Below are 24,774 nucleotides of genomic sequence, written 5' to 3'. Positions count from 1 at the left end.
AAGTGTGTAGGTGTTCACTTGGATCCCTGTGTTAACTGATTTCAGTGTACTGCTCTACAGCTCAAATTACTCCCTCTTAAAATAAGCCTGGCTGCTCTGTCACTCTACCAACTTGGGTAGTACAGGCCTATATTAAGAATGTGGTTCCTAATACCAAGAGATAAGTCTTATGAAGTCCACACCAGTTGGACTTTAGAAAAACGTAACTAACAGTGCCATATGAAATGAGGTATTGTTTCTTTTCAAACAACACTTCCAAAGTAATAGTCTTTGATAAAATCTAAATTGTGCACGTGGTTATCAAGATATCGGATATAAGTTGTACCCAATTTGCAGCATTCGTTTAAGACATGTTTAGCACGCTCCAGTTTAGTAGGAATCTTATAGATACAGCAGTTTCTCTCCATTGGGGGAATGTTTAATATAGAACCTATGGTGGTCAGCATTGATAGGTGATTAATATTTAAAAGCATAATACATCTTTGAAGGTTATTTGAGGGGCAAAGTAATAAATACGGTCTCACTTTCTTGTGGGTGTACAGCATTTCAGCAACAGAGTCATAGCTTTTTAAAGATGCCAGATGTGTTTACTTGCAACACCAGTCGCATTGATTGATTTTTTTTTTCTCAATGCCAGTATAAACAAGTAATAACAAAAGTAATTCTTGGTTCATCATAGATGTCTAGTAAATAATGACGTGCCACAGTAAGGAAGGGCTAGTCTGGCATCTCCAAGATGCAAGTGTAGTCAGGTAATAACACATACCATGCTTGGTTTATCACAGATATTCAGTAAATGAATGTCAGGCCACAGTGATAAATGGATTGAATGGCTACCCCAAAATACATGTCTTGCCTATTAAGTAGTAACACTTATCATGTTTGCATTATCCTAGATATCCAGTAAAAAAAAATGGCATGTCACAGACAGAAATGGCAAGACTGTCTACCCCAAAATGCTAGTCAAACTAAGTTTTAACAATTAACATGCTTTCGTTATCATAGATATCCAGAAAGAAAAGTCATGCCACAGTAAGAAATGGATAGACTGGCTTCCAGAAAATACCACTGGTTGATGAAAGAAAGGATTATGATTTTTTACTGGGCATCTCTGGTAGAATAATGCATTCTTAACATACTGCAAGCCACAAGACCCGCCCACAAACCGGCCCAGCACAAACACACAAACCCATACACATTGACACACAACATTCATGCACTCATTTACATGTGCACCCATACATCATACACAACATACTCATTCACCCACACAATCTCACCTGCTCATAGACCTGAGCCTCACAGACTCCACCTCTGCCTCTAGAAAGTCTCCAGCACCCTTGCAGTAAGAACAGGAACCAGAAATAACACATCTTAGTTCATGCACATGCGTGCAAGAGCTGGAACACTGATGACTTGGTGCCCCACCTCATTTGTATGTGCAGGGAGTTCCTGATTGCCCCTCACATATACAAACATGTAGTACCCCGGACTGCAACTTCAATAATCCATGCAAGGATGATGAAGCAAAATACCCCTGCTCTTGCATGGCCAATTGGGCATGCACAGCTGGGGTAGGAACTGTCAAAACTAATCTGCCTTCAAGACAGCCCAGGTGTGCTCCCGCAGCTGGCACGGCTCCTCCACGATAGACTAGGATTCTTTTGGATCGGCATCACCCTTGCTCATTGTAGTGAGCCGCCTCTGATTGTAGGGACAGTGAAGAAACCTCAGCCTGAATACCCATGGGTTCTTGAGCAGATGGGAAGGCTGCGGCTGTGATTAAGTTTTCAAAATCTTGAGAAAATGCAATGTTCACTGATGTGATTCCGAGGATATTACCCTTACATATGTGTTCAAGCTTTATATGGCGACTAGCCCAGACAATCATACATTTATCAAAGATTTCTTGAATGCGGGCTTGTGATTATGCTACTTCAGAGGTTTCCCTGTGCTTGTTGAATTTCATATGTGTCTTACCACATTTATCATGTTTGTAACACTATTTGAAATGGCTTTTATCTGATCCTTTTGTTTTTAGGTCTTACCCCCTCAATTATGTGAGGTCTCATTTGAAAATATGGTAAACTCTATGACCCATAAATCAACAGATACAGCCAGCTTCTCCGAAGAAACATTTCTGGAATCAGACAAGTACTTTTTCATCTCAGGGTGAAAATAATCAAAAATATGTTTTCAGCATGATCAAATCGACACCATTTTTCAAAAGATTTAATTTTGTGGACATCAATTTTCCCATGCAGGTTTGAAGAGAGTCCCTAAAATATATTGTACACCACACACTTTGCCTATTTCTTTTATCCAAACCTTCTCAAGTATTCAGCAAGATTTCCACCAAACTTGGAGATAAGTACCTCTCCTGTCATCAGCTTTTCACTATGTATGGGTGGCCAGTGGTGCTTCAGGGATTCCAGGGATACAGGCAGCCTGGCCATCAACATTCAAACTATAAATTTCACAGGCTAGCTCAAAAGCAACAGCGAGTGATGAATGCTATTTTTATCATCATATGTACTCAGCAGACCCATGCGAAATTTGGGATAATGAGAGAAATTGGAGCTATTGCCACCACTAGTTCCTGACGCATTTAAAGTTCTGTTAACATCAAGTTTTGAAGTTTGCATGGGATAATTCCCTGTTCTTCAATTTCTCATAGTGATCCCACTCTTACACCTTTTAATCTATTCCCATCCATTGTAGTTGTAGTTACAACTTGTTGGTTGATACAGACACTCTTATTTTCACCAGAGGAGAGGGCCCCAGTAGAGAAGGACACATATGGGAGCATGTGAAGAAGGAACATTTTGGTAAGGGGAATCTCAGGCCTCCTCTTCTTCCTCTTCAGGTGAGACAGAGGGAGGCATTTAAAACTTAAACTTAAATTTAAGAATACCTTTTATCAAATCAGACTTTACTCCACTAAAATTGAAGGCATTTACACTTTCACACTTCTTTAATGCCCCACATTGAATTGGGGCAGAGCCATCTCTTTAAATGGTTCCACATCTCAAGAATACCTACAATAGGTGCAGACTTTTGTGGATACACGGTTACATAGCTATGTGCTTGCTTCACTCAATCTTAACATCAGCAATCCCACCAACTGCCATCAGTCAATTGGGATTTTCAGTAATTATTCTGGACATGGGTCTGACAAGACAATGTAAAACTTCAAAATGTTTCTCACTAAAGTCTTTAAACAAACTCTTATTGGCAGAGCGGCTGAGCAGTTGGCTTAGAATAAGATGAAACGTGGCCTCATGACAGGTTCAGGTAACAAGAACAAAGCTGATAATTAACAGAGAACCACATGGGCAAGTAGCAACATATAGCATGTGTTAACACAGGCAGTAAAATCAACATCCAACTTGTAAATAAAAAAAAAATAACATACAGATGTACAGATTGGTAACTCCAAATGGGTAATCTGCCACTTTAGAATGCAACAGTTAATCATAAGGCATGGAGAACGTTCCCACATCCAAACTGGATTATCAAAACCTTGGGTGATTCACTGGCTAAACTGCTTGAAAGGTATGTCTAAAGTTTGGCTACGTGGCTCAAAGTGAGATGCTAGACTGGAGTATTCAGTGTGAGGCATCTTTAAGAGAGGAAGGTAACTGTTGTAGGTAGGTTCCGGATATTTAAGAAAGGGCTAATGAACTGGAGAGCATTTATATTAGCTGTAAGAAGAAAAGTAGGAAGAGGTAGTAGGTGACAGAGATACAATCCAGTCAGAGAGTCAGAGTAAGTTGTGGTTTTATGTATGCAGTCCTGTAAGACACTTTCAGTGAGTTGAAGTAGGCGAAGAACAAACATGCCATCACCAGAGATTTGAGGAGGCAAGTGACACATCAGTCATTGTCTGTCTTTTCAATTGAGGGAACATGAAAAGTTGTATGATGTGACACTGGCAAGGAGGAGCCGAATGAGCCAAAAAAGCCCCAGGGAAGTCCTTGGAAGAGCCCTGCTCGCCTGATTTGCTGGGAGGGAGCAACAGAACTTTGGGTAGGTGGTGGGTGACACAACAGTCTATAGCCATCTCTTGAGGTGAGTGGACAAGACATATGACATTAAGTGACACCAGGAAGAGGAATGGGAGGAGCAGGGAATTCATGAAGGCAACTTGTGGGAGAATCACACAAACCTTATTTAATTGGCCAATAACAGCAGAAATGTCACGAGGTGCCAGTTGACACACCAATCAGGGACTATATCTTGAGGTGAGTGGATGCGACATGTGCCATTGGGTGACACATGGGAGGAGAAGAGGAAAAAACAGGAAATCCCTGAGGGCAGTTTATGTGAGAGTCATGCTAACATGATTTTGCTGGAAGGTAGCAGCAGACATTTGGGAAGGTGACTGGTTACACACCAGGCAGGGTCTATATATGAAAGTTAGTGGATGACAGATATGCCACTCTGAGACACCATTGAGGAGGAGTCTCAGAAGTGGACCCTTCCTGAGGGCAACCTGTTTGAGAGTCATCATAATCTGAACTTGCTGGAACAGTATATTAGGGAGGCTGTGGTTTACATACCAGTATGTTTTCTTCTCTTGAAGTAAGTTGTGTAAGTGATTTCAATCTGGCACAAACCCAAGTCTCACCCAGCATGTAGTGCGCAACTGAAACCCTTATTAATTTTTTCTATAAATTCAATATTCTGACGATATACCACTCATATAACACCCTTCTCCTGAGACCTCCCCGGTCACACTGAACCAGGAATCAGGCTAGTTGGTAAAGGTAAATATTTATTTAGGTATTAAAATTTCATCACAGTATATTTTAATAGGTAAACAACAATCACCAATGGGGTGACAGTACACAGAATAATATCTTTAATACACTTTGAATCAAGGAATGAGCACAAAAACAAATTCAGCACAGAAAAGAATACTTTTGTGTTGGTTTGGACAGATGTCACTATGGTTAGAGGTTCCCCCTGCAACACACCTCAACTCCCCAATAGGCAATTAAATAGATGTGAGGAGAGAGCAGGTATTCAGGAATAGCACAAATCCTCACCCCTTCAAACACAAGAGAAAAACAGAATTGACTTTTCAGTATGGCTTTTAAATTGTTTTAATTGTTTTAGGAATTGACTGGGCAAAAACACCAAATGTGATCAAAAATACTTAAATGGTTATAAATTCCTATGGGAGCCACTTTGAACAGTTGCACACAGTCACAAATAATGATTTAGTCTAAAGAATGAATTTAAAGTACAAGTAGGAGTTGAAATTTCGTTTCTATCATAAAAACTGAGGAAGTTATAGAGGTTTTAGTAAAGGTTCTTTTTGTAAAATAGGCGCGAGAATGGAAAACAGAGATTCGGGTTTAAAGACTACAAAAAGGAGAATGCCACACAGGAAGGTCATTCACGGCCGATCATAACAGTTCATGTGATACTCTAGTTTCAGTTGGTTTGGGAATTACTTTTCTTAGTCAATCAATAAGAAGTTAGGGTTTAGGAACACAGATGAGAAAAGAGTCAGCGCAAAGACAGTTCTAGCAACACAATGGTTCTGAATTAGAAATGGAATAGGTTTGAAATAGGGATCATACAATGCAGATATATTATGGGTCACTGTTCTTCCTATTAATAGTCACAGAATAATGTATTAAATTGGACCGTCAGTTCTGGTCAGGGATTGGGCAGGTCCACCGGCAAACAGGCACCTCTGGAGGGATTTGGGTCAGCAGCGCGGTTCTGGTCATGTTGGGACAGCACCTCAGACTAGATTTTGAAGGGCCCCTTCTGGTGACTGAACGTGGTAAATAGCCGGATACAAGTTTTCAGTGGGCAAGCCTAGTGGTAGCCAGCTAAACTTAATTAAAATTAAATCCCTTCCAGTTTGGGATTTTTGCAATTGGGTCAGGCTAGCAATAATTTTGCAATGCTAGAGTCTGGATTCTGCAATGAAGTCTGGATCTCTCAAAGAATTCTGGAGTCAGCTACAAAATGAAAAGGTCTGGAATAAGGTGCTGCGCAGACATCTGGATGGGTTCTGGAAGCAGGGTGTTCTGGAAGCAGTGTGTAGACTAGAGTGTAGTGCTCTTCCTATATTTATCCATTATACATTGTATGGCATGGGAAGAACTTCAGAACACACCTCCCTATCTGTGAGTGGCTTCAGGCGTGTGCTTCGTTTTGGTTGGCAGCTTAAACAGGGCTGTCATCTTATGACAGGATTTGGGAACTCCCCCTTGATTTTTACTCAAAACACACTTTTACACAAAACATTTGTTACATTATGTACCCTGACAAGATTAGACACATATTTTTCACATTTGATTGTCTACATTTACATCCAATTTCCATCTTTGTGAGAGCTGTATTGGTCATTTTATGGATTTTCATCAATTTTACCCAGAACACTTTGGATTCATCATTTCTAATTTGATACACCTCTGGGCGCTGATCAGTGGATCATGTACATACACATTTAAGCTTTCAATATTAATAGTTTTGCCATAAGCAGTGTTTTAGTGTATCTTTGGTTACTTATGTAGTAAAAACTCCTACCACCTCTTCAACTGTCTAGCATGAGTTCAGACTTACATGTTTGTACTTTTCACTTGTCTACTTATTTTGGCTGTCAAGTTAAATGTCATAAAGTTCTTAGGCAAAAACAAGTAAATTTCCATTCAAATCCAGTCAAGTTTTTTTTTCTCTTGCTTCCCAAAGTAAGCAGATGGCCAGCCCTTTGAAGTTCACTGAGAAACCTCTCCCATATCCTGCTTCTCCTGGCAGAAGCCAATTCTCAGCATGTCCTTTGTTCTTTGATTAGTCAGAAGACAAATGTCTAATGCAACTCCTTTGAGTGGCTTGCCGGGATTATGTGTGGCCCATTAACAGCCATTAGTCTTCCTGTTCTCAAGGGAGTGTCAACCAGAGATGTCATCTTTCCCACGGGAGGCCCTGTCAGATCAGGATTCACGTGTGGATTGGCTTCAGATTGGGCTCTGTGACTAGTTCACATAGAAAATATGAGTACAGAGTATAAAGGATTTAACCATTTTGAAAGAATTAGCCCTCCACCACTTGAAATAGTAGCTTTTGCAGCTTTTCAGGACAAAGAAATACATTTAATTTACGTTTTACAGCCACTTTCTTTTGACAGCTGTCAGGCGGTGATGACAGGATCCCTCTGACTACCTTGACGATACATTATTCCAGCACACTCCCCTTTCAATAATTCACTGGGGAAAATAACTGAATTTAGCGCCAAAACAGCACTTTGAAGGTTGTCCTTGATTAGGAAACTGTATTTAGGGGCATGTTCTGGTTTTAGCCATTCTGTGGGCTTGTTTCCAGTGACAGATGACAGCAGTGTCGTCTGCTTTTACACCACTTTGCCAGTGTATTTGGCAGGGCGTGCAGCCTCATTTTGGTGGGTTATGAACTCTGTGTAATTTTGAAAACTTAGTGCGCACAGAGGTTATTGCTCCATTCTTGGCAATTTCCTTTCCCCATTGGCAAAGGGGTGCAGTGTGGCGCAGTGGCGTGGCTAAAAATACTCCACAGTTGACAAGACATGTGCCTTTGATAGGAAGAGCAGTGGAAGCTAGTAATCCCTAAGAGTGGATTAGGAGAGAGAATCAAGTTCACAGGACATTGTTGGAAGAATTGAACAGAGATTTGGGGAATTGGCAGTTTACTAACCAGACAGTGTCTATCTCTTTAAGTGAATAGATGAGATGGAATGGTGTGTGTGAGGAGCTAGGGATCTCGGGGTTCAGCTTGTGAAAGAAGCAGTATCAGATATCAAAATGTCACTGCGACAAACATTGGAACCCTCTGCTAGCGCTACACACGCTGGCAATGTTGAAAGGGGCACTAGGGGCGGGCAGGGGATGAGCGCGGGCTTCAAATATCCAGGGTACTCGCTCTCCACCACTACCCCCACCTGTTGACAACACCTCAGCTTTATTTTTTTTGCTCTATAGACGGACAACAAGCCTTTACAAAATGTCTGGATATCCGCATTTATGAGAGAGCTTTTATAACCGGATCCTCTCACAGAAGTGGAGCATTCAAAATGGTTTGACCGAGCAGAGCTAGGGGAATTCACTCTCGAAATCAAGAGTGGCATCCTAGGGCCATACCAGTTTTCAACATATTAAGAATCATTCACTGCTATATGTGAAGTACCTGGCAATCTGCGCAGCACGGAAGACCTCCCTGCCTCTCGTCGTCTTGGCAAAGAGGCAAAGAGGTGCTCCCAGGTGCTTCGACTGGTGCACGCGCGCTAGTGCATGTGATTTCCGGTTTTTAAAGCCTTGTCCTCCTGTGGGCGGGGCTTAAGTCCAGATAATGAAATAACATTTGTTTTTCGGTGAGTTTAACGTACCAAAAGCTCTAAAGAGAAAGAAATAGAGTTTGAGTATAATTTGGAGTTACAATAGTCAGAGATGGATCACATTAAATCCACGTCTAATTTTAAGATATAGTGGAAGTCCCGGGTCAGTCCAAGAGCAGGAGGTGTAAAGAGGTGCTTCCAGGTGCTTCGACTGGTGCACGCCTGCTGGTGCGTGCGATTTCCGTTTTTTAAAGCCGTGCCCTCCTGTGGGCGGGGCTTAAATCCAGATAATGAAATAGCACTCGTTTTTCGGTGAGTTTAACGTACCAAAAGCTTGTGGAAGTCCTGGGTCAGTCCAATAGCATGAGGTGCAAAGAGGTGCTTTCAGGTGCTTCGACTGGTGCGCGCGTCTGCGTTTGCATTTTCAGTTCAGTACTCTTTCTAATTGTAAAATGAGGAGGCGCTCATATATTATCTACTAAAGATTATGGAAAGTCAACAGACTACTTGATCGGAAGGAGGAGATTGAAAATTCCATCCACTGTGGCCAACAGTACTCATGATGAGATGGATGATGATTTAGACACATATTATGTCTCATTCGAGTCCAGATGGAAACACACTTCTCTGCTGAAAAGTAGCAAAGCTGGGATGGCAGAAGTGAATTACATCACAGCTGCTAAAGATGTAATATTAATAGAAGTACATCCCCACCTGTTCTCAGTCCATTTGAGAAATGGCCATCCCGTTGCAGATCAGAAATCACATCATATCAATAGGTGGCATCCAGAATACTATCAGGATCACCTGCACCAGCACCAATTTGAACAGATGAATCCTGCCTGGATGCAAGACAAGTGCATAAGTCAAATGTTTTGCATTATCTCAATGAAATTAAATTGCAGTTGAATTGGGCCACTTGTATACTGTTGGAAATTGTTGTGTGAGGAAAGGCAATGACCAACCTATGTGCCAACTGTATGCAGTCCCATATGCAGTACCATGATGAACAGATATGATATGCGAAGACATCAACCTATCTGGGATGCATCCATGAACATCATTTGGGGGTCACCAGAGGTCTCAGCTGCGACCTATGGTTCTCCTCTAGGCTGCCTCAGGCCCCCTGCACTTGTGACCCCTGGTCAGGGCCGCTGTAAGCAGTATTTAATCAAAGGAATATGGCGTTACAACGGCAGGACTCGATCTGCCAAATCTTTTAAAAGGAAGCTCTTTAATTACACGTATCTGCATCCACTGCACCTAGTATGCACTGTGGGCTTATCACAGGGTGGCATTGGACATGAAACGACATAAGCTCAAAAAGGTTTCACTACAGACAGCAATTGTTATCATTGTCCGTGTAAAGTTAAAATTCAGCTTCAACTTGCATTCACACTTACCATTGCAAAGGTGAAGCACAGCGTGGATGGTAGGGGGTGGACTCTTCCCAACTTTCCTGGCCAGGGTTATGCTGGGGTCGCAAACACATTATATTTGCAGTGCAGACATCGAGACGTAGTAGATGCATTGTGCAACCACCATTGCAGAATCCCGTTCACCCAGACCTGATTGGCAGAGGGTGCTGAGAGAGGGTCTTCTGGGCAATTCATGCAACAGGGTGAATAGTTCGGCCAGCCAGAGGTCTCTCAGCTCATCCTCTCTTTACTGGTGCCACCCTGCACTGACATCTTATCATGGAGATTTCTACTTAATTGCTTGCTGTTTGCCCACGCCTGTGAGTGGGCGAGTGACCTTCAGCTGGCTACTCAGTGTACCCTCGCTCGTCGGAGGTATAGATAGTCAACTTTGGTCCACACCCACATTCCACTAAGCTGATCCCAGGCCGGGCGTGTTGTCATACCTAAATGTGAGTAAACAAACATGGCAAAAAGTGTAATTTATTGAGTATTCCAGAGATGAAAAGTCTTCTTCAGCCGAAATATGTGTTCCTCCTGATGGACACATATTTGAATTTCTGAAAGGCTACTCAGTTTGATGCAGCACAATTAACTACTGATATACGTTAATAAAACAGTGTTTGAAACAAGAGTATCTGGCTGTCATGAAACACTGTAGAAATGTTATTAAATACATGTTCGATAATTTATTCAATCAAACCTTTTTTCATCCCGGTGGAGAGAAAAATTCTCAAAACAAACCATACAGTATACTGCAGTATGACAATTATGACAATATGGCAATTATGACAATTATGTTCACGTTCTGAACACTCACAAGGCATAGTAGGTGTGTCTTCCCTCCCCACTTCTCTTCGTGTTGCTGTATTTAATTAACTTAAGTATTCATCGTTGTTGTAATTACATTGTCTATCACCCCCTCCCCCCTCCTTTTTGCCCTTAGGGTGCTTTGAAACAGTATTTGCGTCATGTATAAGCGCCTAACAAGTGAACAACAGATAAAATAAATAAATGAAGCATTACTCCAGGTAAATTGGTCAGGAAGAACAGTTACTTAGCCTGTGGTAGCCCTTCCGATTCCCTACCTTACAGAGTGGATGAGGGGGGAGATGCAGCACAGAAGAGCAGAGATGGGGGCGCCACTCACAACCTATCCGTCTGGTAATGCCAAAAATTAGAGGCATCAAGAACAGATCTGAGCTTAAGGTAGAGTTGCTCTGGAGGATGGGTAGAGTATGTTTGCAGCCAGCCTCAGTGCCACACGCTTGGATCAAGAACCTTTCATCCCCTGCTCTGGTACATTTCCTCTAGAGCTGTACAATACACCCATGTGACTTCCCCAGAGCAGACGGTGTGACCCACGATATCACTCATACCCAGCTGCACTCCAACCCTTCCCCTTACCTTTCCCAAATATTACCACCGCAGATGCACAATGACACGGCACTCATGTTACTGCTCGGAAACTTGTCTCTCCCCCATTTCTAGACCCAGTCTGCAAGACAGCCCAGCAGCACCCCACTGTCTTGTTAGCAAAAGCGTATGCACCGTTCCCAGTGATATGCTCCTTCCTCTGGAGCTATGTCCTGTTAGTTTATCCAATATACCTTTTGTATTGGGTACACCCGTCCCGTATGTTTGGCTCTTTGTTGGCAGGCGTGTTGCTAGGTCTGGAAAAGACCTGGGGCTACGCTGATGTCGGAACTGTCTGGACTGGGGGCTAGCTAGCCTTTTGGCTGTAGCTCCTTCGATTCTATCTGGGGCTAGAACCAAAAGATCAGGGGCTATAGCCCCCTTAGCCACCCCCTAGCAATGCCTCTATTTGTTGGTATTTTACTGGTCTGCGCAGGATGAGCAACTGTGTATGACTGCCACCACACGCGCATAAAAGGCATCTGATCGGCAACATATGCGACCTACTCTACTCTTTAACGTCATTCTGGCTTCATCGGAGCACAGAATTACTAAATTGGTGAATGGTAAATACTATGTGATTTGTACAAATCATCTCAGTTATTTTCACCAGTGACAGGCGTATGCAATACGTGCAGTAAGCTTGAGAAGAAATCAGCAATGATCGATCACGATATTTTGTAAAACACGTGTCACACGAGAGGGTCCAGAATCTTCTGGAAGTAAGGCAGCTTTAGCAGATGCTTCCCAAGTGGCTGTCTCCTCTGCCAGGAGATAGCATAGCACCCGCGTTGATTCAATGTCTGGGTACTTGTTACTACAGTACTAGTTAGTTCGAACCTAATCTTCACCTGCTTAATGGTCATTGGCCACTTCTATCAGGATGCTCTCATACTATTTGGCCCCTCACACCACATACACGCGCACATATGCATATGGGAAGTTTTCGTATAGCACTTCAAGCTGGATTCTGCAAGTTTCTAAGTTTCTAAACGCTGTAATAATAGAATAATGTTTTAAAAGGGAAATGTCCCATTCATCTCTTGCACGTTAACGTTATCTCTACTTTTCCATTTTCTGTCTCAGGTGCATGTATTTGTTTTGCGGCCTGGACATTACTGTGCAACTTTTGAATACAGAGCATATCTGTTTGAATTTGAGATTGCTATGAATGCATAGCACATTTGTTTAAAGTTAACAGTGCGGTTTCCCTGTGTGGCTTTCTTCTTTCAGCATCACAGACTATTTTTTCAGCTGATTATTGTCACACTTTAAATTTGCAGTCATAATGGACTCTGCACTATCAGTAGCGAATCGTCTCAAGTTGGCGGATGAAGCTTTTGAGCTCAGTGACACTGCGCTCTCTAGTTCCTGCAAGCAAGTATCTACCACCATGGCCACATCTACCTTGGATACATTAAAACGTCTAGGGAAATTACAGTGCAACGAGCTGTCTAAATTGTGGGAATTTACAGCTCTAGAAAAGTACGTTGAAACGAAAATGATTCCCAGAGGACTCTGCATTATGACGTTTCCCAGTACGAGGATAAGAACTGAGACAGGATAAAGGAGTGGGAGTTGGCACTTACAGAGTGCTCACAATCTATGGTACGCACTTTGATCAAGAATGCCAAACTATAGCACACACAACTCAACAATGAAATTGCTGAACTTACAGCTGACAATAAAAAGGACAGGGGATCCGTTTCAATGGTGGCAACCCTGTGGCAGACTTTCAAGGTGTTTGTCCATGAGGTCGCAATGTCAGCGGAGTTCGATGTCCTCAAAAGCATTATAAGAGATTTGGCCAAAAAGGAGGCTGATCTTGGAGCCCTGCAGCAGAGGCGTGGGATATTTCCTAATATGGATTTACAGCTTGAGATAAAACCAGAGTTGGAGGCCTATAGGGGTCTAGCATGCAGGGAGGTGTGGTTTATGGCTTGACCACAAATGGCGAGGAGGTATAGAGAAGCGGGCAGACCGGCTTGTACCTGGCGTGCCTGGTGAAACAGGAGACTGGGAATGCACACATTCCTTATATCCGTACTCCTGAAGGTGGGGTAGCAACCACCAATGCCGATATTAATTAAGTATTCTTTGATTTCTATCGGGCCCTGTATCAACCTAAGGGTAATGCCTCTGCTAGCGATACGGAGCAATATTTAAACGGGATACCCACCACCCTGCTCTCCATTGCGACATGAGATGCACTTGAGGAACCGATTACATTAGAGGAAATTGAGTCAGCAATAACAGATCTCCTCCGTGGTAAGGCCCCTAGCTCGGACAGACTGGGTGCTGAGTTTTGCAAAGAATACTCTGATCAGCTGTCTCCATACCTACAGCAGCTTTGGGGAGAAGCACTTTAAGTAGGGATGCTACCGGACACCATTCGGGAAGCTATCATTATACTCCTTCTTGTACCTGATAAAGCACCAGAGGACTGTGGGTCATATAGGCCCCTGTCTCTTATTAACACAGACGCAAAAATATTTGACAAAATACCTGCATTTTGCCTGTCCCCATTGATGACCCATATGGTGCATTCCAATTAGGCAAATTTAATGCAAGGCCGGTCGACGGTGTTGTGCCCCAACAGTTGTATAATGTTATGACCATAACTCCCACTGAGGCACACACGGTTGCAGTGTCATTGGACATGCAGAAAGCTTTTGATACGGTATTGTGGCCAATCCTCTTTCAGGTCCTAGCCAATTACGGATTTGGACCTAGATTCACATCCTGGGTGGAGCTGCTCTATTCATGGCCATATGCCCACGTACACACAAACAGTTGTGACTCTCCACTCTTACAGCAGGCTGGGGACACCAGACAGGGATGCCCTTTATCCCCCTTGCTATTTGCACTAATAATAGAACCACTGGCAGATAAGATAATAGCCGAGCATCACCGAGCCAGCATACCAAGAGGAGGAAGATCAGAAACGATATCATTGTACACTGATGATATATTACTGTAAATAAGTGATCCAGAGGTTTACTTGGCCAGGGTGCTGAACACAGTGGTGGGTTTTGGGAGGTACTCTGTTCTGCATTTGAATAGCAGTAAGTCAGAAATGTTCCCCCTGACTACCGGCAGAGAAGAAATTACTCACACAATGGGGCTGAAGTGGGCTGCACATTGGTTTGTTACCTAGGGATAGTGGTAGCACGTGCCCCTGGTCAAACTCGAGAACTGAACTATGGGTCTTACATGGTGGTCTCGAAGCTTAAACTACAGAAGTGGGGGAAGATACTGATTTAAATAGCGGGTAGGCTATCCTTAATTAAAATAGTGATACTTCCCAAAATGCTCTACATGTTTCACAATATTCCTCTTTGGACATGCCTAAAGCTGTTCCATGACATTAAGACAGAATGTACTACTTTTATATGAGCCGGAAGGGCAGCACGAGTGAGGTGGGCACATTTTACCAGACCATACGAGGAAGGAGGGTTTGGCGTGTCCGACTTCGAACTGTATTATATTGGGGCACAGGTGCATTATGCAATCTACTGGCAATGTCCGATTGCACACTACCACATTCACGACTGGATAAAGGATGCGCTGATTCAGCCTCTTTGACCTCCCTTCTGGTTGGCGGTATACATCTGGCGCAGCACTGGTTAGACCTGGTGGGGGCCACCTGGGAGGCATTGAACAGGCTAATGGGTAGAGGGACACAATCACCACAAAGCAACAGGTTTCTTTCCCTGTGGGATATTGCGATGCTAGCCCGACCTGGGACTGGGGCAGTGTCAAAACTTAGAGTGCAGTGGGCATCCACACAACTGGTGACTTATGTAAGGATGGGCGTTTTGTATAGTGGGAGGTGTTCAGGATGGCCATAGGAGGAATGTGCAGATGCTATATTATTTACGGATGTGCGCCGCGATCCAGTCACACTGGCCGGCTTTTCCAGGGGAGCCACCATCACACCCATGTTCATCATACAAATTATAATGGGACACCACTAAGAAAAGTATCTCAACACTATATAAACTTGCACAATGCATAGACGCTGGCACTCCAAGTAATGCACGCTCCAAATGGGGTATGGACCTTCTGGTAGATTTCATTGACTCTCAGTGGAGGGCACACTAAGACCACCAGGGGACGCAGACATCATGGCAGATTAAGCCACTGTATCCCTCACTTAGGAAAGTGTGGCAGAGAAGTGGACCGCAAACCCAACACGGATGTACTAACCGGCTCTGTAAATCGAGACCGGACCTCCCACCGAGTGCAAGAGGACCGAATCGGATGAGCAGCAAAGCTCTCCATCTGCCCGAATGCCAAATGAACCTAAACTGCGGCACCCTCCCGAGAGAGGAAGAACATGGCGGGTGCAACAGAAAAGTGAAAAGGAGAGCCACGACTCCCCGGCCAGCAGTAAAGACAAGGAAACCGGCAAGGATCCACGGCAGGCGGAGCAGGTGGTAAGAGGCATATGTCCACCCCCTGGCAAAATCCCCCAACCAGACACAGCGAGACCCAGGATTCTAAGGCCCGGACCGACGCAAGACACATGCTGGCCCCCAGATCCAACAAGCTGGCAAGAGTAAACCTTACCCCTCTAACGCCCGGTGAAGAGAGGAGAGAGAGGGAATAAAAGCAATTCAGCATACTTGTGGTGACAAGAACAAGGCCAGACATATCCAGCAAGACTGTGGCTCATAGTAAATGAGCCACTGTCTCCTTAACACACAACAGCTAGCGCCTGCACGTGTCAGAACACGGAGCAGGCCCAGTGTCCTGAGCCACAACAAGAATAAGGAATTAAGATATCCCTTGCAGCAAAACAGGGGTACCCAAGAGTAGACTGAACCCTATCTCCAAGCGCAAAGCGTGCAAAGCAAAAGCAAACAGAGAGAAAGAGATCTGGCACTGAAACCCGATGACATGGATAACAGGGAGCAGAGAACGAACATTTGTATTATGAGACTCAATGAAAAGCTCGATGAGTCATAATCTTCACTGGAGAACCAAGTGAAAGCCCTGATAACGTCACTCTTTGACCCTCAGCAGGCACTGAATTTGAGTTTGAGAGAATACATAGAGCCAGGGGCCCGCCAAACGGCCCGAGGTCGGTCCTAGCCAAGTGTCATTACTACAAACAAAAAAACAGACATCTTGCAAAAGGTGAGGGAGAGAGACCACATCTTGTATGAAGGATTGACCATAAACATTTTCCAGGACCTTTCAGCATTCTCACTCCTTAAAAGAAAGGGCTGCCGCCTGCTCAAGACAGTACCCCCTTGCAAGTTAAGGTCAATAAAATGTAAACAGTTAGACAGTTGCTTATTTCTGGATTTTAGCATGTTGATTATGATGGTCGGTTCACACTGTTACAAGTTCGGTTTAGATGAAAGCCACAAACAACTCGGTGAGGGGCACCTGTGGTGCGGCCCTTACTACTTAAGGGCATCTCAAGTATTCGAGGAGTGCCAATGGGGCTGGAAGATGGGTTCACTGATATGTAGGGGAGACTTTAATGTAATATCAGACCCTGCCATGGATTGGGATTTCATGAGACAGGGAGCCATCCTCTCCCCTCCCGCCTCAGTCTAGCCGGCAAACGATTTCCTCAGCTCCTGAAAGCCAATTACCTAGTAGATGCATGGAGGGAAGTTCTCCCACTAAGAGCATTCACCTTCTACTCCCTCCACACCTCACATACACATGCATATATTACATTCTTCTCAAAGCAGCAAACACATATGCCATACAATCAGCTACCATCGAGATAATAGGGTGGTCAAACCATAGAAATATGCTTATTAGATCTCGATTCAGGTCCTCCCCCATCAACAGATAGATCTGCAACAACACACTCTAAAAAGACAGAGTTTTTAGGGATGCCCTTTTCTATGAAATAAAAGGCTACTTCTCCAATAGCGGCAGAGGGGAACTAGTACTGAACACAGTTTGGGAGGTGGCAAAAGCCACACTCCTGGGCGTCCTAATCTCAGAAGGAGCATTTAGAAATAGAACTAGGCTACTAAGAGAAAATTAATTAAATAGGGAAATCAGGGAGAATGAAATGCTCCTCCAAACCCAGACAACCCTCAAAGAGGAAACCTTAGCGAAGCTCAGAATGCTCCAGAAGGAGCTGACTGATAAATGGCATAAGCAAGCACTGATTCAACTTAGGTATCTAAAACAGAGATTCTACGAAAAGGGTGACAAGGCTCACACCATGCTAGCCATGTGCCTATGAGCCCAAAGGGCAGAAAGAGCAGTCCACAAACTGAAGGATAAAAAGGGGAAAGTGGTAACAACCCCAGAGGAGAAAACAAAACACTTTGCCCCATTTGATGATACCCTATACATCAGGCAGCAGCACCAAGGAAGAAATAGCCTGATACCTGAAAAACACCCCTAGGACCCAACTGTAAGGTGAGACCCTAAAAGCTCAAAGCGTGCTCAGCAGCAGGGTAAGATGGGTTCACTTCAGCTTTTTACAAAGCCCACATTAACTCACTAACCCCATTCTTAGTTAAACTCTTCAATGATATCCTTGAGACTAGTCAGGAGCAGGCCTCGTTCAGAGAGTCCAGAATCATAGTCATCCCAAAAAAAGGCAGAGACAGCAGGGACTGTACATAATACCGCCCTATATCCATAATAAACGTAGATGTCAAGATTTACGCCAGCGTCCTGGCAGGTCGACTCGCCCTAATCCTCCTCCAACTGGTACACACAGACCAAGCAGGCTATGTAAGGGGCTAGACGTAATCTCTTCCATCAACAACCAAGAAGAATGCCCCACCCTGCTGTCAATTGATGCAGAGAAGTCCAGGGCAATAGGCAGGGGACAGCCAATGAGAGGCAGAGATCAAACACAGATCTGGAGCTGATCACAGAAACAAACTCAGTAAAGATGGAGGTGACCAATATAATCAATTAATCAGACTGATGTTTTAGTGGAAGATCGTACCAGCAAATTATTTGAATGAGGACTTTCCTTTCTCCCTGATGATAACATCAACATGGTGGAAACACATATTGATATTTTTTAAGTTCTGCTAAAAAATGACATCTTCATAAGTTCTCTGCTAATTCCGGTGACTTGACTGCTCCATTTTACCGGGCGTTCAACATCTGAGTGTCATAGTCATTTTATTAACTAAATCATCCTTCATTCCTCCCTTTATTGATGATAATTATTTGCAAACATAGCCAAATCTGATTTGACCAAATTAATTGGTTTCAGACTTCTACCAATATTTCACATAGTGATGTTACTCTTCTCAACAATCTTGAATGTAATTCTAACCTGCTAATCGGCCAGCAGATAAGGGAGGTAATGTGGTGATTTGGGCAAGATGCCATTATGAGAAAAAGCTTATAAACATCTTAAAGATGGTCAATGTTATCAGAAATCGTCTGCCAATCCAACTGATACATTTCTTGATTCACACGCGTTACTCTTGGACAAATGGTATGGCGAAGGCATTCTTAATAAAGATGACTATCAACTTTTATGTGTTAAACATACAACTATTGCCACCCTATATCTGTTGCCAAAAATTCACAAGATCTCCTACCCTTGATTTTGAAGCAACTCATGCAGATATGAGCCAGAGATATCTCCAAAGAGGTTATTCGAAGGATACCATCTGGAAAGCCAACATTAAAACCCATGTTCGTAATAGACAAGGGGGGTAATTCATAGAATTTCGTGCACAAGTGGCGCACGCGGCTGGCGCACAGTGTGCGCGTGCAAATGTCTGCGCCAGCCGCATGCGCTAAAATCGATTTCTGCGCACAGCGTATTCATGGATTTTAGCCTCCAAAACAAGCCGTGGTGCAGAGTGGTGCAGCGACCCTGCTGCTGCGCCAGTTACGCCCCCAAGAACGCCCTTGTGCAAGGAAAAGCCATCAAAATCCCCAATCCAGCACAAAGGGCTGCGCTAACCCTGGACCAGTTTACAGGGCTGCCAAACAGCAAACATCAAGCGGGAAACATGTATTACTGGGGTTCGCGTGAAGTTTCACACGCAAAAGTGCCTGTGCGAGTGGGGTACGTGTATAACGGGGGTTCTCATGAAGCTTCACATGCGATTGGAGCAGGGTACATGTATTACGGGGTTCGCGGGAAGTTTCACATGCGAAAGGGCCTGTGCAAGTGGGGTACGTGTATAACTGGGGTTAGCTGGAAGTTTCACACGCGATTGGAGCAGGTTACGTGTATTACAGGGGTTTGCGGGAAGTCTCACACGCGATTGGATCCGGGTACATGAATTTCGGGGGTCGCAGGAAGTTTCACACGCGAAAGGGCCTGTGCGAGTGTGGTATGTGTATAACTGGGGTTTGCGGGAAGTTTCACACGCAATAGGCCCTGTGCGAGCGGGGTACGTGTATTACTGGGGTTCGCGGGAAGTTTCACACGCGATTGGAGCAGGGTACGTGTATTACGGGTTTGCGGGAAGTTTCACACGTGAAAGGGCTTGTGCGAGTGGGGTACGTGTAATCCTGGGGTTCGTGTGAAGTTTTACATGCGAAAGGGCAACGCCCGTGCACGATACGTCACAGACGTGCTTACGCGCCAAGGGCCTTTCCTCGAATTAGACGCTGATGTGCAATTCTATCACGTGCCAAATCACTCCGCCCCGAGCACGCTCCCACCTGCTCTCTGCTGCTGCCTGACTGTCTGCTGCCCACGTGCCCTGCTATTTGGTGCCTGCACATCAGCCATCTGCAGGGGTCCAGTTGCTGTGTCCACCCCTGCTGGAACAGAAGACTCCCGACTGGGATACCATCTCTCCACAGCCCAGCCCCAGGACCCAGTTGCCCACCCACTCCTGCCTCTGGGGTTGCCATGTCGGGCACATCTCCATCTGCCACCACTGGCAACCCCCAGCCAGAGAGGCAGAGGGCCACCAGCTTCACTGCCACCAAAGTTGGTGTCCTGGTGGAGCATGTCCTGGGGCATTATGATGCCCTGTTCGGAACATCACGCGCCAACAAGGAAGGACGGGAGAGGATCTGGGACGACGTAGTGGTTGCTATCAACGCGGAGGGGGTGGCAACCCGCAACATCAAGCACGTTAAGAAGCGCTGGGAGGACTTCAGTTCCAGGACCCTCCACAAGGCCCGCCGCCTCACGGAGGGGGGCCGGGCACGCATGAGTAACATCCAGATGAGGGTCCTGGAATGCGTAGGCCCAGCGCTCAAAGGCCAGATCCTCCGAAGGCAGACCCGTCTGGAGTTGAGCGGTACGTGGGCACCAGCAGGCCCTCATTCAGGTCCCTTTGGACCCCCACCCCCAGCAGTGCAGGCCACCTGCCAGCAGGCCCCCACTCATGTCCCACTCATGTCCCCCTGCATCCCCACCCGCCAGCAGTGAAGGGCACCTGCCAGCAGGCCCGCACTCTTGTCCCACTCATGTCCCCCTGCACCCCCAGCAGTGCAGGCCACCTGCCAGCAGGCCCCCACTCATGTCCCACTCATGTCCCTTTGCACTCTCACCCCCCAGCAGTGCAGGGCACCTGCCAGCAGGCCCCCACTCATGTCCCACTCATGTCCCCCCTACACGAAATAAAGATGAACAGTCATGGCCCACTTCTACACCAAAAAATACCACATCACGCCACCCCATTCATGAGACTCAATGATTTCCCAATCCACCCCACACTGACATGCCTATCTCAAGACACAAACCAAAACTCATCTATGTACATCAACACATATCCATCACACACATACACTGGTTGGCATTGCCTGTGTAAACCCACAATTTCACATGCATCAACCCAATGAGCAAATCCCACACATGGTACTAAAATATGAAAATGTATTATGTACATAAATAAATAAATGAAATGAAAGCATACCAAAATATCAAACATGAAATGAAAAGCATGTGAAAAAGATGAAAGAATGAAAATGATAAGCAATGCAAAAAAATGTGAAAGACAAACAGTCCAAACTCTCCCTCCACCAACGCAAATCCCAAAAAAGAAAAATAAAAGATATCCATTGTTTCATGTTAATAATGATAAATAAAAATGCAAAAGCAATCCATAGTCCAACTATTTACAATACATTGTCCTGAAAAAAAAAACATTACTCCATGTCCATAATGAAAAAAAAATCCAAATGAATCCATGATGTAACTATATACAATCCATTGTCCAAAATAAAAATCCATTAATCCATGTGCAAAAATCCCCCCAAAAAATCAATCCATTGTCCAACGATGTAAAGGATCCATGAGCCCAACTAAACAAATGAAACCTACCTAAGAAACTACCTAAAAATATACAAATGTGTCTGGCAACTCTAAAAACTATTTACAATGGCAGGGGGCTAGTACGACGGCTCACTTTTGGATGTCCAGGGCCAGGGCATCATCGAACTCCTGCTCAATGTCCTGGAGGCGGGCCTCTGTCCTGGCCCCGAGGTCTCGCAGGGAGGCACTCATGGCCTGTTCCAACTCCCTGCGAGTTGCCTCGAGGCACTTTGCCCGCCTCAGGGCCCACCGCATGGAGTTCTCCGCCCTGACCATCGTGAGCCGTGCCTCTTCTGCCCACTGCCGCTCCGCATCTATAGCATGGCCTAACCGCTGCCACACGGAAGACACTTCCAGTCCTGGGTCCTCCTGCCCTCTGGCCGATGCCTGCCCATCCGATGACGAAGGCCCCGAGCCATCATGGCTCCCACCTTGTTGCTGCTGCTGCTGTGCCTGCAGGGGCACAGAGGGGGTTCAGTTGAGGAGGGGGTCGGAACAAGGTCCAGCAAACAGAGGAATCCGGCCCTGGTGAGCTGTCCCAGTAGGTCAACGTGGTCAACGAGCCATTCGAGAAGACGTGCAGTCCCCTCATGAAAAGACTGCAGGTCACCTTGCATGGCCCGTTGACGCAACGCCACCCCACCCAGGACAGGCTCAACCCGGTCCCAGATAGCCACGTCCGCAGGGAGAGGAAGGCCAGTTGTTGTAAGCGGATCCCCTCCCTGAAAACGGGTCTGGACGTAGGCATCCCTGCTGTTGCGGGATGATGCAGTCAGAGGATCGGGGACAGGATTACACACAGGCACCTCCGCGGTGGCCTGTGCTGCCTCCTGTCCCTGCCCCTGCACTGCACCACTAGCACCAGTGGAATCCCCACCTCCAGACCCCGTGTCTGTCCCTTGCACGGCCTCCTCCTCCACCAAACCCCCCACCAACCTGGATGACTCCGTGCCATCTTCCTCTGTCAAACCCTGTGGGGTCTCAGCTGCCCCTTCTGCTGCCGAGGAGTCCAACTCCGACCTCCGCCTCTTGGACCTTCCCTCGGCAGCTGCGGCCTGGGACGCGGCACCAGACTCCTCACTCCCCGACAAGATGACAACCTGGGAGGGGAGCCGGGCCTTGCGTCTCCGGCTGGCGGGATGATCTCTGCCGCTGTGCTCCACAGCACCCTCTCCGCCCTCTTCTTCAGTTGACGCTGCAGAAAGGGAGAGATAAAACACAGGCATCAGGGCACTGTACAATGGACTGATACACACATGACAGTTGCACATGAGTGGCATTGTTTAACTACAGACACGGCAGCACACTCCACGACACACATGTCATTTTAACTCACACACATGAACATTTCAACAGCAATATTGCACCAGGCAGCACCATCCATACACATACAACAGTATGAACAGCCAAAGGTGAGCCTGACATCACTTGAAACAAAAGGAGTACACTAGACATGCACACACGCCACCACACTTACTTGCATGTCTACATCTCCTCCAACTGTTGCAGTGATGAGTCGCCATTCATGTCACATCTGCCATTCATCCTTCTACATATCAGTGTCACGTGCATCCATGTTGCATCACAGTTGCACACATGTCAGATACACATACATGCACATGTACACAGTGCAGATACATGCATTATGAACCACCATCCATGCCAAAACCATGCCAATGTACTTACACAGAAATTCAAACATGTGTGCTCCCACACCTGCATTTGCCCAGCATGCTTACCAACACATACACCATCAATGTGTCTCACAACTGAGAGGACTCACATGTGGCAGCCTCACGCCCATGTTCATACACATCCCTACATGGCCCTACATAAACACATGTGCAACGTGCACACTACTGGCACACCACAACACGCACAGCGTACTATCAACATGCATGTACACTTACCGCTTGATTCCAGACGGGTCTGCCTCTCAAGGATCTGGACGTAGAGCGCTGGGCATATGCGTTCCAGGACCCTCATTTGATGGTTCGACAGCTGGCCCTGGCGCCCCTTGGCATCCGCTGCCTTAGCGAGGCGCCAGGCCTTGTTGAGGGTCCTGGACCTAAAGTCCGCCCAGCGCTTCTTGATATGATGTAAGTCGCGGACTGCCACCCCCTCCGCGTTGATAGCAGTCACGATGTCCATCCAGATCCTGGTCCGTCCTTCATTGTCGGCGCGCGAACTTCCAAAGAGGGCATCATACTGCCCCAGGACTTGCTCCACCAGGACACCAACTTCGGTGGCAGTGAAGCTGGTGGCCCTCTGCCTCTCTGGCAGAGGGTTGCCAGTGCTGCCAGATGGTGTTGTGCTGGACTGGCAACCCCAGAGGCATGAGTGGGTGGGCAACTGGGTCCTGGGGCTGGGCTGTGGAGCGATGGAATCCCAGTCGGGAGTCTTCAGTTCCAGCAGGGGTGGTCACAGCAAATACACCCCTGGCTGACGTGCAGGCAGCAAATGGCAGGGCACATGGGCAGCAGGCAGTCAGGCAGCAGCAGATGGCAGGTGGGAGTGTGCTCGGGGCTCTGGGGGGCAGTGAATCGGCCTTCTGGGCAGGAGCGTGGTTTTCCATGTGTTTTCACGTGGCCAGCTTGATATGAAGTGATTTGGCATGTGAAGAAATTGCACGTCAGCGTGTAATTCGAGGAAAGGGCCTCAGTGAGTATGCGCGTCAGCACACGCACGCAATTTCATTGGACCAAAGGCCCTTAGCGCATAAGTGCGTAAGTTACATTACGTGCGCAGGCGTTTCCCTCATAGCACGTGATGACAGAGCACACGTGGAAAAACTGCACGTTTGAGTGTCATCGCCTTAGCGCGTAAGTGCGTAAATTACATTACGCGCGCGGGCGTTTCCCTCATAGCACGTGATGACAGAGCACACGTGGAAAAACTGCACATCCGAGTGTCATCGTGTGTAATTGGAGGAAAGCGCCCACGTACACGCGTATCTAACGTGTACGTGTTAGACGGTTTAAAAGCTACGTGTAGGACGTGATTTCCTTGTACGTGCTTTTCGTGGAGAGCGAGTGGGTGAAATCTGTACTTCTTGTCGGTTCACACGCGATTACTTCACAGCGTTTCTAGTTTGAACTCCCTGTTACCTCTGACAGCTCTTTTCTGAATTTTTGTTGGGCCTGTTTCCTCAAACAGAGTTCACTTCTCCTTTTGTCCTGTCTCCTCAGACAGCGTACAAATCTTCTTTTGGTGGGGGTGTTGCCAACGCGCACACGCGCGTATTTTTCACATTCTTTTTTCCAGACAGCCAGTGAGTTCTGCACGTACTTAGCAACTGTGCTTGCCCCGTGTGTCGCGTTCCCCTTCAGAGGCCATTGTAGGCTGTGTGTATTACGTGTACGCTTATTTTTGTG

Source organism: Ambystoma mexicanum, chromosome 3q, assembly GCF_040938575.1.
Source record: "Ambystoma mexicanum isolate Mex_15411 chromosome 3q, UKY_AmexF1_1, whole genome shotgun sequence".
Classification (NCBI taxonomy): domain Eukaryota; kingdom Metazoa; phylum Chordata; class Amphibia; order Caudata; family Ambystomatidae; genus Ambystoma; species Ambystoma mexicanum.
This window is presented reverse-complemented; position numbering follows the sequence as displayed.